At 42.3% G+C, this 17,189-nt stretch overlaps 1 protein-coding gene across 4 annotated transcripts in view; it reads right to left on the bottom strand.

Moving 5' to 3' along the window:
• The window catches only part of CTNND2 (catenin delta 2), a 288,488-nt gene extending 278,740 nt beyond the window's left edge, over nt 1–9,748 (bottom strand). For 2 of the 4 annotated variants that reach the window (XR_006019595.1, XM_042048673.1), the window contains exon 1: nt 9,245–9,748. The gene's annotated coding sequence lies outside the window, so the exon portion shown is untranslated. The remainder of the gene's footprint in view (nt 1–9,244) is intronic. The other 2 variants (XM_042048671.1, XM_042048672.1) reach the window with 2 other exon arrangements.
• Nucleotides 9,749–17,189: the final 7,441 nt, after the last annotated feature.

Raw genomic sequence — 17,189 nt, 5'->3', positions numbered from 1 at the left:
CTCAACCAGGTCACACAGGTATTTTCCTACTCTTCTTTCCAGACAAAGATGCCGAACACATAACTAGCTATTACGTGTGTTATTGCCTTGGCTCCAATTCTGTTCTTTCCTTCCCATCTGCAAAACTCTTTCTACACAGGATTTATCTTCTTCTCTTCAGAAAATGCCTCCTAATATTCCACTATCAAGAAGTTTCCTTGGCTTATTACACAGTTTTGTGCCAAGTTAATAAAATGAAGAGGTATTTTTCAAGTAGCCAAAAGAGTTCTCCTTGTGGAACTTTATTAGTAGTACCCTTCCTTTCCATTACTTCAGTATTCAAAATGACAAACTGACAATGTTCCTTTACCCAGGTCCCTGCCCAAGTACACTCTTGCAGGAATATCCATCTTCTCTAGCTTAACTAAACATTTCCCAAGTGGCACTACAGAAAATGCATGCTCAGAGCCCTGACAGGAAATAGAAAGACATCAAATATCATCTAAGAAAAGGTCAGTAAGCAGGTCATTCCAGCACAATCTGTTTCTGGAGAACTCATGTCAGAAATTATCCTATTAACCATTTACTACCTCCATGCCTTATATTATCCTTTCTATCAGTTTTTGTTGTAATGTCCAAAGAGCACTGTGATTAGCAGGTCTACAATTTTTCTTTCACTCACTCCTCCCTTTCTTCAGGGTGTATTAGTCCCAAACTCACAAAGGGCTGTCATATTGTCTCCCTCCACCTTCTTTTCCCCGACAAGTATCTGAAAGAGTCCAACTCACCCTCCTTTACAGACCATGATCCCAGGACTTTGAAGAGCTCATGACACCTTTTGGTGAGCAAATGTAAACATGACTGCATTCCCGCTGAACCAGGATGCTCAGGGAAGTTGGTGGGTGGGGGAAAGACCCCATGCAGAGGTGTCATTTTGCTCTCCAGTGACAGGAAATCTGTCCTACTATCAGAGGGTCACAGCTCCTTCATCCACCCTTGCTTTCCTCTCAGGCAACACTCTTTAAACCCAGGGACAGCTTTAGCCCTATGATCAAAAGCTTTTACTGCCTGAGAGCAGCACAGCTGGCTAGCTGATAAAAGGGATGGTTTGGACAGAGAAGATAAGGGGCCATAAGGCAAGACATAAACATACACTATGGAGGAAGTAAATGTAGAAAAGCATATGCAAAAATCTCCTCAGCAAAGGGAAGATTGCATGAACCACTTGTATTCAAACTAATATGGCATTTTTCTATTACACCATCATAAAATGGTTTGGGTTGGAAGGGACCTATTAAAGATCATCTAGTTTTGACCCCCTGCCATGGGCAGGGACACTTCTCCACTTACACACTGTAAGTCGCAACTTGATGTACTTACTAAAAATCTATGTGATCCAACTGGCAGTTTCACATGCCATGCCTTATAATTGTAAGATTAGTCATCACTTGGTCCTCCTCATTTCAGCATATCAAATTGTGGCTTTTGCTTCTAAGCACTTACGATAATGTACAGTTCCATGAATTCATTATCATTAGACAGTATCTCTCTGTCCTCTCCAATACCACTTTTATAAACCCAAAAGGTATTCAGTTCTGGGTCCACATCTATGTGATCTTCAAATTTGACCCTACAATTACTCAAAAATTGCCCCATTTATCTCCTGTGATTGCTCATAGAGAAAATTTGGTCCAGTTTAGCTTCTGGCAGCTGCCATCACTGACAAGTAATGTTTTACCTCTAAGCACTCTGCAACTGGCACAGGCAGACATAGGCACCTCCCCACCCTTTATTTGGCCTTAAATAAAGAGAGCCTTCCTCAAATGCCCATTTTACCATCTTCTTTCTGTCATAACTAATTACTTTTGATCAGCGGCACCTGCACTGCTTTAAAGGGAGTGTGTGCACACAACCACCAAAAAGCTAGGAGATATCCCAACAAATGAATGCTCACGTTACAATGAGCTGTATACTGACTTTCTAAATCTCAGCTACTCCATCTACTCCTAACAGTTTCTGTGCCACAGTAACTGGAGAGGATGATGTTTTCCCCCACAGTAAAAATGAAGGGCATGTTCTCACTTCCCATAAATACTGAAAGACCATGGTGAACATAAGATTTCTGTCACTTTTTATCAACACTTTTGCAACAAATATTTCCAGGCTACTGGATAAGGCCTTGCAACAGGGTTTGAGACTGAGGAAGCTGCATCTTTCACATGTGCCTTCTTTGCCCAGTGCACAAGCAAGACAAACACAGTCATCCCATTTTAGACTGTACAGCACAAACAAGTATTTTCACTGATGCCACAAAAACCTGAGTGTCAGAAATTTGATAGAAGGGCACCTTGCCTTTGCCTAATACTCCCTAGTCCATACAACAGCAGAGGACAAGAGGAACAAGAGGACACCATTGAGACCTGAAGGCAAAAATGGGTTGTAACAGGCAAGGATGAGACTCAGCCTCACTAGCATGCCCTTAAGACCCAAAATTTTGGGTGTATAATCATTTATGAGGCCATATTCTCTTCCTGCAATCTCATATATGAGACAGAACTCAGATCAACATAAACAAGACAAGCATATGAACTGCAGTGCCAACACTGGTTAATGTATTTCTGTTGCTCTAACCTAAGTTCCATGAAGGCAGGCTCCCAAAACACTGCTCTTTGACTTCATGCATTCCACTGGATTTCAGTAGTCAAGAAACACTGGCAAATTCCAGCTCCTTGGTTTAACCATCCTTCTGCTAGGGGCATAGACTCTTCTCTGTTAGCTTTTTTTCAACTTCACCTCCTTCTTGTGCTCCTGCTCAGCAGGTATATAAGCAAAGACATTCAAAATTCTGCTCTGATGCTTAGGGAATTTCTTCTAGTGACTTGAACGCTTAAATTTGAATCCTGGCCTTCTGAGGTACATTGCTAAAGTTCAGGACCAGAGACCAGAAACCACATGTGTGGTTACCAAGCAACAGCACAGCCTTCAGTAGTCCCAAGAAGCATATCTGATGTTACATTCACCTAAAATCCCAGGAACAGCCACTGCCACTCAGTTTCCAGTCACTTGGCTAAAATACTTGCAGCTTTGTACAAGTTGAACCCATTTTCAGCAGTGCTGCACACTGGTGTTCTTTGCCTAAAAGCTTTTTAGTTTGCAATATTATTGATTTCACACCCCTCTGAAAGACCATTAGGAAGATCAGTCAAACAATTTCCCTTCTCAAGAATGGGAAGCAAAGGGAAAGGTGGTGATCAGTAAGACAACAGGACCCAAGTTTAGACATATTTCTTGTGTTTGCTCACACTGGGAGCCAAAGATCAAGTTCATTAGCTCAAAGATGCACATGGGGCTTCTGTATTTGGCTTTTGTCAATTATTCCTCTCCTACAAGCGAATTAATTTCATGTAAGCCAGATCTGAAAGATACAGGAGCGAAAATCATGGCAATAATAACATATTTCAAAGTTATCCCTATTCCTCCTCCTTTTTTGCTGTATTGTCCATTGTGGATACCTTTTTAAAGCTGGAATTTAGCACCATTGTAAAGGTTCCAGTTGTAACAATTAGAATCATAACTATTGCTGAGTAAATAGGTAGAATAACTGACAAAGAAAAGCAAAGTGAACACTGAGTTGTGTATTTGTATCAACTCCAAACCAACACCAGTATATCTAACCTCCAGGTTGCAACATGGAAAAAAGTAATTTTGTATCAGAAAGACACCAAACTCTAAGTTCTGATTAATATCTTAAATATTGCTGGATATTACTCAAAATCTTCCACTTGGTTTTCTTATCTGAAAGAGTCTCAAAACAAGGGTAGAAGACTTCAGTGTAAGTCCCAGAACAAAAGAGCATTAACGGTGTTCTCATGTGTAAAGACTCTGACAGCAGGTAAAGGAATTTTCCAGCTAATAAAAACAAAGAAAAAAAATTTAGAAAAAAATCTATGGAAAACTATTTTGGTTAAAATTAATGAAGCAATTTGGTTCTCCCTAGAAAAGAGATACTCACGGGATTCTGTAAAAATACAAAATAGTTATGGGAAACAACTGAGTGTCCTTTCTGTTATGATCAATCATACAGATGGTCCAAGAGCTTATCTTAAAGCCCCCAAAAAAAATCCTAATATTTTTCTTCCTTGCCTGTCCAAAGAAGTACAATGGTACATCACACCTAGACTGTTTTATTAGCTCAGCCCAGTGTCTCAGGTGGGGATTTAAAGGCACAGGGAACTTTTAATTCTGGGATGATTTATATCCACTTTGGCTGTAACTTAACAGCAATGTAGCTACTCTAGCACAAATACATAGTACAGTGGGATTTACTGGAGACCTCTTAACAAGATAATATTTTTAAAGATAGCAATGAACTAGTGATATACAGATGATCCAATATCTTTGTGCAGTCAAAAGGAAACATCAATCCATGCTAGTGTTAATGCTCATCAGTTACCCCATACAAAGTTGCTTAAGCTGTTCTGTGCCCCTATAATTGCACACTGACATGCTAAAACATGTCAACACTCACCATCAAATAGAAGTTCTGCCATAAAACCCAACAGGAAACCACGGTTCAACACATCATATGCAGTGAAAAGTTTATAGAAGGAAAAAGGGTAAAGGAAGGTCCTTGGCAAAGAGAGAAAAGAGTGAGGCAAAACAGATGAAGCAGCAGAAGGAATCAATTAAGACCCTGATAAACTTAGAACTCTTTGCTCATTAAAGAGTGGAAAGCATATTTTATGTATTAACCCATGCCACATTTTTATAAACTGGTGTTACTTTAATGTTAATACTACAAGTGCATACAAACAGTCCTACTCAGGAAGGAAAAATTCCTTTCCATTTTGATTTTACAGGGACTTGAAAGAAGATTGTAAACACCAGGCTGAGCACTGAAGTTTCCAACAGTGGTAGGTAGCATCAGGGCTGTCTACAGGGATGCTGCAGCTCCTGTTTCAGTGGAACATGTCACCACTACAGGAAAGATAGCTGTAGAATATTCTTTCCACCTAACATTACAGCACGTGATTCACACCTAAACTCATTTCTTAAACTTAACCTTTTAGTACAGCTTATGAAACATGGTGCAGTCTTCAAGCAGGATTATCATCATTTTAGCTTTTTGTAATAAGGCAATGCATAAACTTACTTTCCATTGCCTTAGGTGTCCCTAGTCTTCCCTAAACCTGGGCGAAGAGGGAGGAGTGGCTCTGTAACATCGGGGCTGCTCCCAGCCACATAACCTGAGGCACAAACCACCTGAACAACACACTTTAACTGCCTCCCTCGCCTTTGCTCCCAAACAAACTCAGTACTCCTCCAGTACTGTCTGTCGGGTTCTGCCCAGCAGGAGATGCTTCAGAAGAGCATGAAGAGTGGGCACCTGTGCCATGACCTGCCTCCTGTTTTCACATGTTTCTGCTGCTTGCTGTCCTTCATGCTCCTCCTTCCAAGCAAAACGGGCTGCTTTGTTGAGTTTGGCTCCCAGCAGCACTCCGAAGCTCAGTCCAGGTGTGGAAGCTGCAAGAAGGTATTTACAAGCTGTGCTTTCTGGATTTGGATTGCTGCTTGAACAGACGGTCGAATATGCTTTGGAGCAGTGCAGAGCAGAAAACTACTTCTAAAACTGTAATTGCAGATGATAGCAATGAAGCAGCTAGACTAAGAATAAACACAGCAAATGTACGCTCAGCAGAGCCACTATATACACATGTACACACACACCCATACACACACACACTTGGCAGTGGCAGCAGCTCAAATATAACTAGATTAAAAGCCATTTCTGAAGACGTTTCTAAGGTTACTCGGTTAAAACTGAGTCACTGCACGCTGTTGCATGTCTCATTTGAAATTCAGGATGAAGTCTAAGAATTGCCATTTTTATAATTTCAAGTTGTTTCATAATCGAATTTGTAGGAAATTAATATAAATAATGCCATCTTCTCAGTTAAGTTTTACACAGATTATGTTTTGGGCCATCTATGTAACTTTTTATTTGAATGTTTTAAAAAATGTATCTTACCTGAATGACTTCTCTTTTAAATATCTAAGTCTGGCACTGATACAGTTTGGCTTGTTTAGCACACTGAAACCCAGTAGTATTCATGAACTAGATAGCTCCAGGACAAATTTCTGGTATCATGCAAAAATAATTAAAACAAATGCATTATTTGTGTTTCTAATAATTACTACAAATACTTATTTTTTTATTGCCAGATATAAATAAGATTACTGAGTTTAACATCATCCCTGTGATGACACATACATATCAATGCAACTTCACATTAATCACAGCAGGCAAGCCATCAATCAGTGCAATGTGACAACTATTCTTCATTCCTCCTCCTCCTCTCTCACTCTCAAAAACCCCAAAAAAACTTCAACTCATCTTTGGATGTTTTGAACAAGAAGCAAAACCACTATTTGTTGACCATTAGCTTTTCAAAATACAATTGCTTACTCTCCTTCTCAGTGGGTTTGATTTCTAACACATTTTTCTAACATTTTTTCTAATGACTGAAAAACTCCTGCAAAAATATAATACACTTACAGCTCAAATTCCAAACCTGTTCTGAGCAAAAATACCTACAGAAAAAAAGAAGAAATTAAGATTGCCTCAGTAGTATCTGTAACATCTGATCCTGGCTAACTCCAAAGCATATGCTAATTTTAAGCCTCCAAGTAGTCCATTGACTCCAGTGAATCCAGTGAAAGTCTAGAAGATTAGTCAGGCACTTAACACTGCCAGCAAATGTGTAACTCTGGGATGGCAGGGAGGCCATGAGGAACATGCATAAGAATGGCAGTGGAAAATAAGGGGTAGGAGCACACAATAGGAAACCTTTGCAAAAGAGTGGATCATGTGATAGAGCTGCTTTCAAGGACTACTTGAAAGGCTGTCACCACTGCGGGGGGGGGGGGGGAAGAGAAAAGGTATTTACTAACATACTGTTGCTTACACTGAGTCTTTCAAGTAGCAATACTCTCTCTCTGCATATCTGCCCCCTAATTCAAGTTACATGATTTTCCATTTGTTATAAAATAGAACAACGAGGGGTTTTACACATCCTAAAACCAAATCCCTAAGATACTAGTGACCCTAGTTCTGATCAGCCCAACACTTGGCAAAGTTAGTCTTGCTTTATCAGTTTTTACAAACTCAACAGCAAACTCAAATGGTCAATCACTATTTCCCTCCCATAGTAAAATCCATACAAAAATACACCAGCCACTTCCTAAATGCATGCATCATCTATAGGCTTTTCTTTTCACCAAATCCATAAATCAGTAGATCAGGCAACTCCCTGCAGTAGGCTTTAAAAAGATGGAGGTTATGCAAGATGCAGAAGTCTTATCAAAAGCTTTTATTTAAAAGCAATCCAAGAACATGAATGTCAGTTCCTTAACTTTCAATCAAAACAAAGTAGAAAATCCTATTAGGAATGTCTATAGAAGCACTATTGGCCAAGAAGGCCAAAAAAGCCTAAATCCACGTTTCAACTTGGATCTAGCCCAGGACGAACAGCTTCTCTAGCACTTCAGAGTCATTATGCTGGACCTTAAACCTTACAGAAAAAAAAAAATTTGGACTAAGTTATCATCACAGATTTGATGCTGCAATGCTATAAACAATGCCTTCTTTAAAAAAAAAAACAAAACCAAACCCCCAATACAACATAAATTCCAATGCTAACAGTACATAAAACAGGAAAAAGAACTGTGCCTCTTAGAAACTTCCCAAAACAAAGACTTCTATCCTCGAACAGAGGTAAGAAAAATCAGGGAAATACTAATAGCTCATAGCCACAGGTATAGAAGTTTTAAATCTATTTTTTTCTCTGTTCCTTTGATGCTGACAGTTCCATCCATGCCTTTTTAGGCTAAAACAACTCTTGCTATAGGATGAAGTCAGAAAACTCCCTAAAATACAAAGTCTGTGGCAATTCTAAATTTCCACTGTACAAAGGCAGTATTTAATACTTGTGGCCGACAGTGTGTTGGACTACAGCAGGGAGAAGTCGTATTAATATAATTACTAAATAAATCACTTAGTATTCTGAGACTCACTATTTGACAACTGGCTTGATATAAGCACCCCGAGATCTTGAATTTTACCTTAACTTAATGATACTGTCACTTTACTCGTTCTGAAATTAAAATGTGGTGTTATATATATATACAGATATAGATATATATATATGTATGTATATAGATATACGTGAAGATATAAAGTTTTAAAATCCCTGCCCTTTAAATGGGAAAAAAACTTCAGCAAATAGTTCTTACAAGGAGATAGATCAAAACTGTATTATTATTATTTAATTCCATCTGTTTGTTTAGACACACTGGAATTATATAGGATGCTGACAACAGCTGGAATGGGGGAGGGCAGGTGGGTGAGAGGAGGAAGGGCGGTGAGGTCTTCACTCCAGTAAGAAACTTGTGTACCTGACTGATAGACTCAGGCAAACTTCTTTATGTATCCTATTTATTTATCTTCAAATCTATTTATGTCACACAAGAGAACATATGAGCATAGCAGCTGTTACTATAGCAATGAAACTGGAAATTTTGAGAACACAAAAAACCCACCCCTGAAGGATGCTCAGTTTAGCAGAGAGATGGTTTAGAGAACAGCGCACCAGTATCTCACTTGTAGGATCTGCTCAAAGTCTGCGTTTACAGAGACATTAAATGAGCTGTAACAGCCTGTTCCCCAAAGAGCACTCGGAGCCAAATCACCGCCACCTCTTACTAGGCACGACTTGGTACACCGGGAGTTCCCGCTAAGTAACCCCAAACTTGTCAAGTACGCCAGAGCCGCCCGTAAATCTGGGGAAGAACGATTCCTTGCAAAAGGCTCAGAGGTTCTGATAGCGGCAGAGAAGGGATTCGCCATAGTAACAAACACCCCCACCCGCACCGCGGGTCACAGCGGGGAGCGCGGCGAGCCCCGCACCCCCCCGGCAGCACGCACACCTGCCCGGCGCCGGGAAGGCGGGACGAGCCGGGAGAACTCAGGTACTTTGCTCAAGCAGCGGCAGGCAGCCTCTCCGGGCACGACCCGGCACGAAACCCACCCGCAATTCTCCCGAATACCGTTCTTCTGTCAAATGCACCCCGCTCCCTCCCTCCCGTCCTCAGCCGGCGGGCCTGTCACCCCGCCTCTCGCCGTCCCTCGCCCCTCGCCGCCTCCCCTCCGCGCACCCCCGTCCCCCGCCGCAGCCGCGGACCCGAGGCGCTGCCGGCCGCTGTTTACCTGCGAGGGAGCCGGGTCTCTGCAGGGTGGCGGTGGCGTACAGCTCCTGGGAGTGCTTGCTGTACTGATCGGCAGCGTGAACCAGCCGCTTGGTAGGCGACAGGGTGGCGTAAGTGCCGATGGTGGAGCTTAACTGGTGGATAGGAGAGGAGGAAATGTTAGACTGGACGGTGGGCGGGGAGGTCACTCGGATGGGGGACGGCGACAGTCCCGCCGAGGAGACGACGATGTTGATGGGCGAGCTGGTGCTGTAGGACTTGGCCAGGCGGCTGGGGGACTGCTTCGGGGAGGAGAGGCGCTGCGCGGTGGCGTAGGCGGCGCCCTCGGCGGCGGAGCCGGCCCGCGGCAGCTTGGTGGGGGAGCCGCCGGGCTGGGCGGGCAGCGGGGAGCTCACCCGCTGCGCCGGCAGCGTGGAGCTGGCGTAGTAGAGCGCGGCGGCGTGCTGGGGCTCGGGCAGGTGGAAGGCGCTGCCATGGCTGGGCGCGAAGGGCTCCCGCGGCTGCGGGGCGGCGGGCGGCGGCGGCGGCTCCGGGCCGCCCGGGTGGGCGCCGCGGCCCCCCGGGCCCTGCTGCGGGAAGGAAAGGCAGAGGCGTCAGCGGCGGCGGGCGCCCGGCTCCCCCGGCCCTGCGCGGGGCGAGGGGGGGCCGCCGGCCGGAGCAGCCCCCCAGCCGCACGCAGCCCACTCTCTGACCTCAAACCAGGCCGGCACCCGGAGCCTGCGGGATTACGGGAGCTGTTAATCTGCTAAAGCATTGCCGGCCTTTCAGGGAAAAACCAGCCGCTGGCTCGGGCCGACAGGCGTCGAAACTCCTCCCGACGGCTGAAGCCAGCACCCGGCCGTGGGGCACAGCGCTCCCGGGCTCCGGCTCCGGACCGCGCTCACATGCCGGCCGCTAAAGCAGGCAGGGTTTAGCCCCGGCTCAAATACTTAGATAGATACATATACAGACATCTATACACCCGCGCCCCTTTATTCTGCATACATTAGAGAAGAGCGGCCGAAGCCACGGAAGGGCCTTTAACCGAGTAACTTTCCTCGGTTTCCAGCAATCTGTGTCCTTAGGAGGAGAGGCACCGCACCAGGAGTTCGCTGCCCCCTGCGGTCCCGACCTCGGTGAAGGGGCGGAGGCAGGGGAATCCCGGGCCGGTGCACGCCAAGCCCCGCTGGAAGCACGGAAAGCGGCCGCCTCGTACTCAGTTACGCGGCACGAAGGGGGCGGGGGGTACGGGAGGAGCTGCCGGGGCCGGGCGCTTCCCTGGGCCACATCCAGCGGAGAATCTGCATCGGGATGCAGGGAGGGAGCTCCCTGCACCGACCCGCTGGCCGCGGGCAAGGCAGCGCTGAGTTCCCTCTAAGACCGGTAATTGAGGGGGGCTGGGAAGAGGGAGCGAGAGAAAATCCTCGGGAGATGCTGCCTATGAGAAATTTCGGTTCGGTGTCTGAGCCGCTTCTGAAGCCGCAGAGGATGGAGCTCGCCTTCACACGCAGGCGGCTCCCCCTTTTTTTTTTTTTTTATCGGGGATCTTAGGCTCAAGAGATCATCTGTGAGTCTAGTAACATTAAAATCCTCTCATAACTGTACCCCGCAGTGAGTGAGAGCTCAGCGCTCTGTTGGAAGATGCACTGTTGGATTCAGATACTTTTTTTTTTTCTGGTTATGCAGGGGATTTACTTGAAACCTCAGAAACTGCTCCGGATCCTCGGAGCTGACAGCATAGTTTGAATCGGTCTGACCACTGCTTTGCCCAAACACACACACACCCCTCAGCTACTGATTTTCTTAGCCAGAAGAAGCTTTAAAATGTGAATAATGAATTTTGTGACTCAATTCGAAGAGGTGTTGTGAATGCCAAGAGCAGCATTGTTATACATTGAATAGCAATGTGGTTTTTCAGTAGCATCCTACAAAAAAACAAGTAGGCAAAAGCACCATGTTCCTGGTATGAAATTTGATTTATTTGCGCTAGGATATTCAATAAAGGATTTGGTCAGAAATTGAGGACAACATAACTAAGCGGAGCAAAAAATAAACAAGGTTCAAAATGCCAGAAATGTGTACTTCTTCCTAAGTACACCCACTGGAAATTTTTCTTCTTTTTTTTTTTTCTACTTTTGGAGTCTGCCCCTCATCTTAAATGCTTTGTATCTGGGGGAAGAATATGTATTTTCCTGGACAGAGACAAGAAGAGAAGCTCCTTCTGTAGCTTTGCTCTCAGTTGTTAGTAGTGTGGAAGAAGCTACCAGCACTGACAGTGTTCTGGCTTCTCAAGAGAGCACTGCCAGACCCAAACCTCACTGGGTTTGGGAGGTTTTGCACCTCACAGAGCAATGGCTTTACACATAAATGAAATGGAAACTGTTCTCTAGGTGCTCTGTACGGTGACTGCCAGGTGAGCAAGGGGCTCACAGATGCAAGTACCTGCTCTCTTTTGAGCTGGACTGTTCTGATTGCAGCAGTGAGTAACAAACACCACAGCTTCAAGTACAAGCCTTGAAATTTTCATAAACGGCCAACAAGTTCAAGTTGCTCATTTGAAAGGCTCCTCACAAAAACCAGGGAAGAAACTGATGGGAATATCAGTGAACTTTTAAAAACTACTTTCATGCTGAGCTACTTACCTTATATGCTCTAAACTGGAAAGAAGGACTAATCTGCATCTGACTGTCCAATAATGTATCTGACAGGAGTACAGTTTTCATTTTCCAGGTTTAGACTATATGGTAAAAACTTTTATAAAACAAAAACAGGCTGGCATGATTTAGGACAACATGCGCAGAGCAAACTTCGCACATAACAAAAGGTCATTCAAACCAGCTACATTATCAATTGATTTTACTTTTTGGACTGTTAAGTAGCATAGTAAAAATAATTTCATAATAAACACTTCCAAAATACAGTCTTCTGCAATGTTACCAGTGCACCAGTTACTTCTTCAACACACTGGTAATGCACTGGTAACTTTAACAGTTTGCTGTTGATCCTAAGGGTTTTTGGCAAGCACTGTCATCATGTATACAAAATTTATTTTTCTAATCTACTTCTACACTACTTCATGTGTCAAGGATTTAGAGTAATTAATTTCAAGTAAACCAGTATTATCCCATATTCCTAATAAATCTCTATAAAGCTGCAGGCAGTCTGCAACCACTAATTCAAAAAAACCCCAAAAATCCTATTTCATGATCATTTGTTGTAGGGAACAAGGTGTAGTGGTGGGACACAGTAATTAAATGCTTAATTAAAAATGCAGTATATAGCGCTTCCTAAAAAGCTAAGCATTTGCTCTGTGTGAAGGAGAGAACTTCTGGATGAACAGATTGCAATGAAAACATTAGCATGCAGTATTTTCTAGGATGTGACTAATCTCAGACCTGTCTTAAATGTACCATGAGGTCTTCAGGTTTTTTCAAAGGGCCAAGCGTGCAGTAACGTTCTCCACTCATGTTTTCAGAGACAAAATGTGTTTTAGTTTCTTATTGTGTTTCTCCCTGTCTGTTGCTTAAGACAGACATAAAGACACGTCATTGTTCACCCTGCAATGTGACATACTTCATATGCAAGAATGAAATACAATGGTATTTTCCCCTTATTTTTTCCGTTTATCCATTATTTGTGTCAACCTGATAACAAAACTGTATTTAAGCTAATAAACTGAGAGCAAATTTGCTTATCAGTAATTATACGCTAGCATCAACCTATTTCATAGATGTTAATAAAAATCAAGGACTTTCTTACTACAGCCCTATAAATATCTATTCCAAGACACAGGGGTTTAATTTCCCCGGCATCCCAAAGAAAAGTAGCCTTGCTTATTTGGATTCAATACACGGATTCTGGTATACCCTTTTTAGAAGCAGGAATGTGTGAAAAAAACCATGAGAACATTAATACAGCTAGAAAAATGTTTTCTTTCCCATTTAATGTTACTAGGAAGATAATTTTCTACTGATACAAAACTGTATCTTTAGAGCTTCATACAGAAAATTATTGAGGGTATCCAGTTAGGTTACAGGAAACTAGAGAACAGTCTAACTGTTGTTTGCCTGTTCATTCAAGCATTTAATGCCCTAAATTCCAGGAAATTTGGGGGATTTTTTGGGGGGGTTGTTTGGTTGGTTTTGTGTAGGGCTTTTTGTTGTTGTTGTTTGTTGGGGTTTTTTTTTTGGTTTTTTACAATTCCAATTGAAAATTTAAATTGGAACTTTAAACCAAAACAAGATTAAATGAAAGACTTCAAGATAAGATTTCTGTTTTGTGGAGTAGAATTGAGAGGGGCAAATAACTGTGTTGACTTATTTATTCTGCATAAAATTTTTCAGGGATTAGTAATTACAAAATGGCTAGACAAATGAAACTTTGGGGCCAGCTGCTAATTATGAATCAGTGTGTTGATTCTTGCAGATTGCTCCCAGAGATTTAAGTAAGTCTGCATGCCCATCGTAGGTCTGGATGAACTTTAGTTTAGCACTAAATGCCAGCACCAGTTTTCAGCTTGTTTTGCTCTCTGGATCTCTTTGGCCTTAAAAGCTCATACAAGGCCACATCTAATGAATACTAACATAGTCATATACAGTACACTGAGGTCCATGAGGAGACCATTTCTCGATTGCAGGGAGGATTTTCCAACTGTATGCTCAAGTTGTGTGGAAAACCTCCCTCCAGGCCACTATAGCTTTTAAATATTGGTGTGTGTTGGTAGCTTTCTGCAGAAAACTTGATCATCCTTATTAGGGCTTTCTAGAGACACTCCAAGGGTACAGGTCTATTTCACAATCTCAGTGATACTCTGAGCTTTTTCAGAGACTGCAAGACTTGCCAGTCTGTTGAGGGCGACTTTTTTTTTCTGTCAGCCCAAAGAACCTTCCATAAGGCTTCACTCAAGGCATCACTCTGCAGTGGTCTGATGCCTCTATCAACACTCTTAGAAAGGGCAGAAGAGGGCATGGAAATTGCTTAACATTCTTTAGTCTTGGGATGCGCACTTCAGTCTTTGGGTAGGACCTTTCTTCTTTCTTCTGCAAGACTGCTTTAATGTCATTTGTAAGTTCTGACTAGGAAGATGCTACCTATGTTCAAGTGCTCTTATACAATAACAGATGCCAGACTATACCTCTGGATCCCTCAAATGTGTCCTATTTCACCTCTTTCTCCTGATTTTGTTCCATTGTTCCATTCCAAAATTCTAGCACTATTAGGAAAATTTGTCAGCCTACCTGATGCTACTCTCAAAGGTCATACATATAGATGAAGGTAGGTAATTGCAGTCTTCTACATCCACAAACCAAATTGTGTGAGATCTTTTCAGAGGGTCCAAGGATGGTCCATCTCAGGTTTTAAAGCAGCAACGAAAGCTACAGTCCTCATGCAGAATCAAAGCAGCATTGCAGATCTCCGTTGCCATCATCTCTAGTAATGATTTGTTCTCTGAGTGCCGTAATGAGTAATCTGTCTTAAGATTTCATCTTGTTTCCTTTATGACAGAAAAATTCTTTCATTCATATTTGGAATCTGGTTTTAAACACATCATCATCGGCCATACCCTACCTGATGGGAAATCCTTATTTTAGCTTTTGTCTGGGTAGATTATCAAGCAGCCAATTGTGGCCAGTATACGGTTTCTGCCTGACAACCCATTCTAGCACTCATCTGCTAGTGAGGTGTGGTGGTCTGATGAATGACAAACTTATGACTTGTTTATAGGAAAAAGGAGACAGGTTAGAATACTAACTGTTAAATGGTTTTTCAAGACTTTTTAATCATCTTTACTTTCCATCTACTTTTTGACTTTTAGGGTTTTCCAATTCTGGGCCAGCTTACTCAGTCCAGAAGCATCAGGTGCACAGGATAATACACAGTAGGGATTTACCTGTGTTGCTGCCACAGCCTCTGAAAAGACTGCAGCATTACCAACAGCTAAACAAGTCCTCATCCAGAATGTAAACCTTCTTTCCTGTCCTGTTGTGAACACATGGCAGAGTATGTGGAAAGCCACTCTTTGTAGTACCTGCTATGCTTTATACTCCTATGGTATCTCTGCAACGTAAGATTTACTGCAACATTCTCAAGGTTGCAGTAAACTTGGTTATTCATAAATTATATTGTTCAAATAGATTTATTTTTGAGCAACTCATCTACAAAATCTGCTCTTTTTTGTTTTGGTTTGTTTTTTTTTTTTTTTTTTGTAATAGAAGTCAGACTCTTCACAAATAAACTTCATTGATTAATGAAAGATATTTCAGCATCTGGACACTGAGTTTGAAAAGCTGTTTTCAGTGGGGAAGCAGAGTAATTCCCTGACAGACAAGCAGTTTTTGCTAAGAAATCCTATCCCAGTAGTATTTAGAAGATAAAAGTTTTGTGTTCTAAAGTAGTCAAAGCACTGGAAAAACTCTGTGATCTATAATGAACTCCACCAAATTGACAAAAATGTTAGATTGCACTTTGCAGCACTATACAGGAAGTCCCAAGACTAATTAGTTTCTCTTTTTTATACAATTGCATTTTCACAAATTGTTCTTGCTGTCACAGCTGGCCTTGGGACTATTTACATTTTTTTTGCAAGCATTTGGACTATCATTCATGTTGAGAGATAGCTATATTCCTTGCAAACAAATACCAAAGGAAATTATCACAATCTGAGAAGCTTCAGTTCCTGAGGCTTATTTTAATTATAATAGGTATAGCAAAACAATTCTCAGGCTTGACTTCTTTTTCCCTGTAATTGTGGGATCAGCAATGGTCATATTCAGAATTTTTTAATTTTGACTTTTGAATTTTCCTCTTCCTGTTTACTTCTTTTAAAACCTCTTTTATGTGATTTTAATTGTATTAATTCTTAGTTTATATGGCAGTTTCTTAATATTTTCAAAATATATTTTAATTCATCTGAAGTTGTCAGGCATCCTCTGCAGGATCATGGTGTGAAAAATTATTAAGTTCTCTGAATTATTTTCCTGCAGGAATATATACCCTACAACGTGGAGGAAAGTAAAAAGAAAATCTTATTTTCTGTCCTCTCATACCAAGAAAAACAAAGGATAGGAAATGCTGCTGTACTAACTTACTAATTACCTTTCTGAAGGAAACCAGTTCTCTCTGAAGTTGATGGTTCATGAGAGCTTCTCAGATCTAACCAATGTCTGTCTGCTCAGTGTAGCTTCAATGAAAAAAATTAGATCATTAATTTTTTGCCCTCCATGAATTCATCTTTTTCTATCAATGAGTATAATAAAATTTATATTGAGAATATATTTGTTTCTAACCTCTACAAATCTGCACGATTTTCATTCCTGCCTCTTTTAAGAAATACATTCTTTCTCCTTCCCCTCTCACTTCTACTTTGTTTTTGTTTCCGTTACTCTCATAACCTGCTCCCTTTCCATCATCTTACTTTTCCCAGCCTCCTTAAAGACTGCATCCCAGTCTTTCAGGCTGACTCCCAGGGTATGATGCTTTTCAAAAAGCATAGCTCCAGATGACACTATTTTCCACAAGATTAACCTGGAGAAACTGGCAGCCCATGGCATGGCTGGGTGTACTATTTACTAGGTAAAAACCTGACTGGATGACCAGGCCTAGAGAGTGGTGGTGAAAGGTGCTGCATCCAGCTGGTGGCCTGTCACAAGTGGAATTCCTCAGGGATCTGTGTTGTTTAATATCTTTATCAATGATCTGGACTAGGGGGTAGAGTGCACCCTCAATGGGTTTGCAGACAAAACCACGTTGGCTGAGAGTGTTGATCTGCTGGAGGGTAGGCAGGCTCTGCAGAAGGATCTGGACAGGCTGGATGGATGTGCCAAGGGCAGTTGTATGACATGGAACAAGGTGAAGTGCTGGGTCCTGCACTTTGGCCACAACAGCCTCATGCAGCTTTACAGGTTGGGGACAGAGTGGCTAGAAAGCTGCCCAGCAGAAAAGGACCTGGGGGTACTGGTTGACAGCTG

Source organism: Corvus kubaryi, unplaced genomic scaffold (assembly GCF_017639235.1).
Source record: "Corvus kubaryi isolate FWS band 111438036 unplaced genomic scaffold, C.kubaryi_AGA036_p1.0 68, whole genome shotgun sequence".
Classification (NCBI taxonomy): Eukaryota; Metazoa; Chordata; class Aves; order Passeriformes; family Corvidae; genus Corvus; species Corvus kubaryi.
Note: the sequence above shows the minus strand (reverse complement) of the source record. Positions and strands in the feature narration are given on the sequence as shown.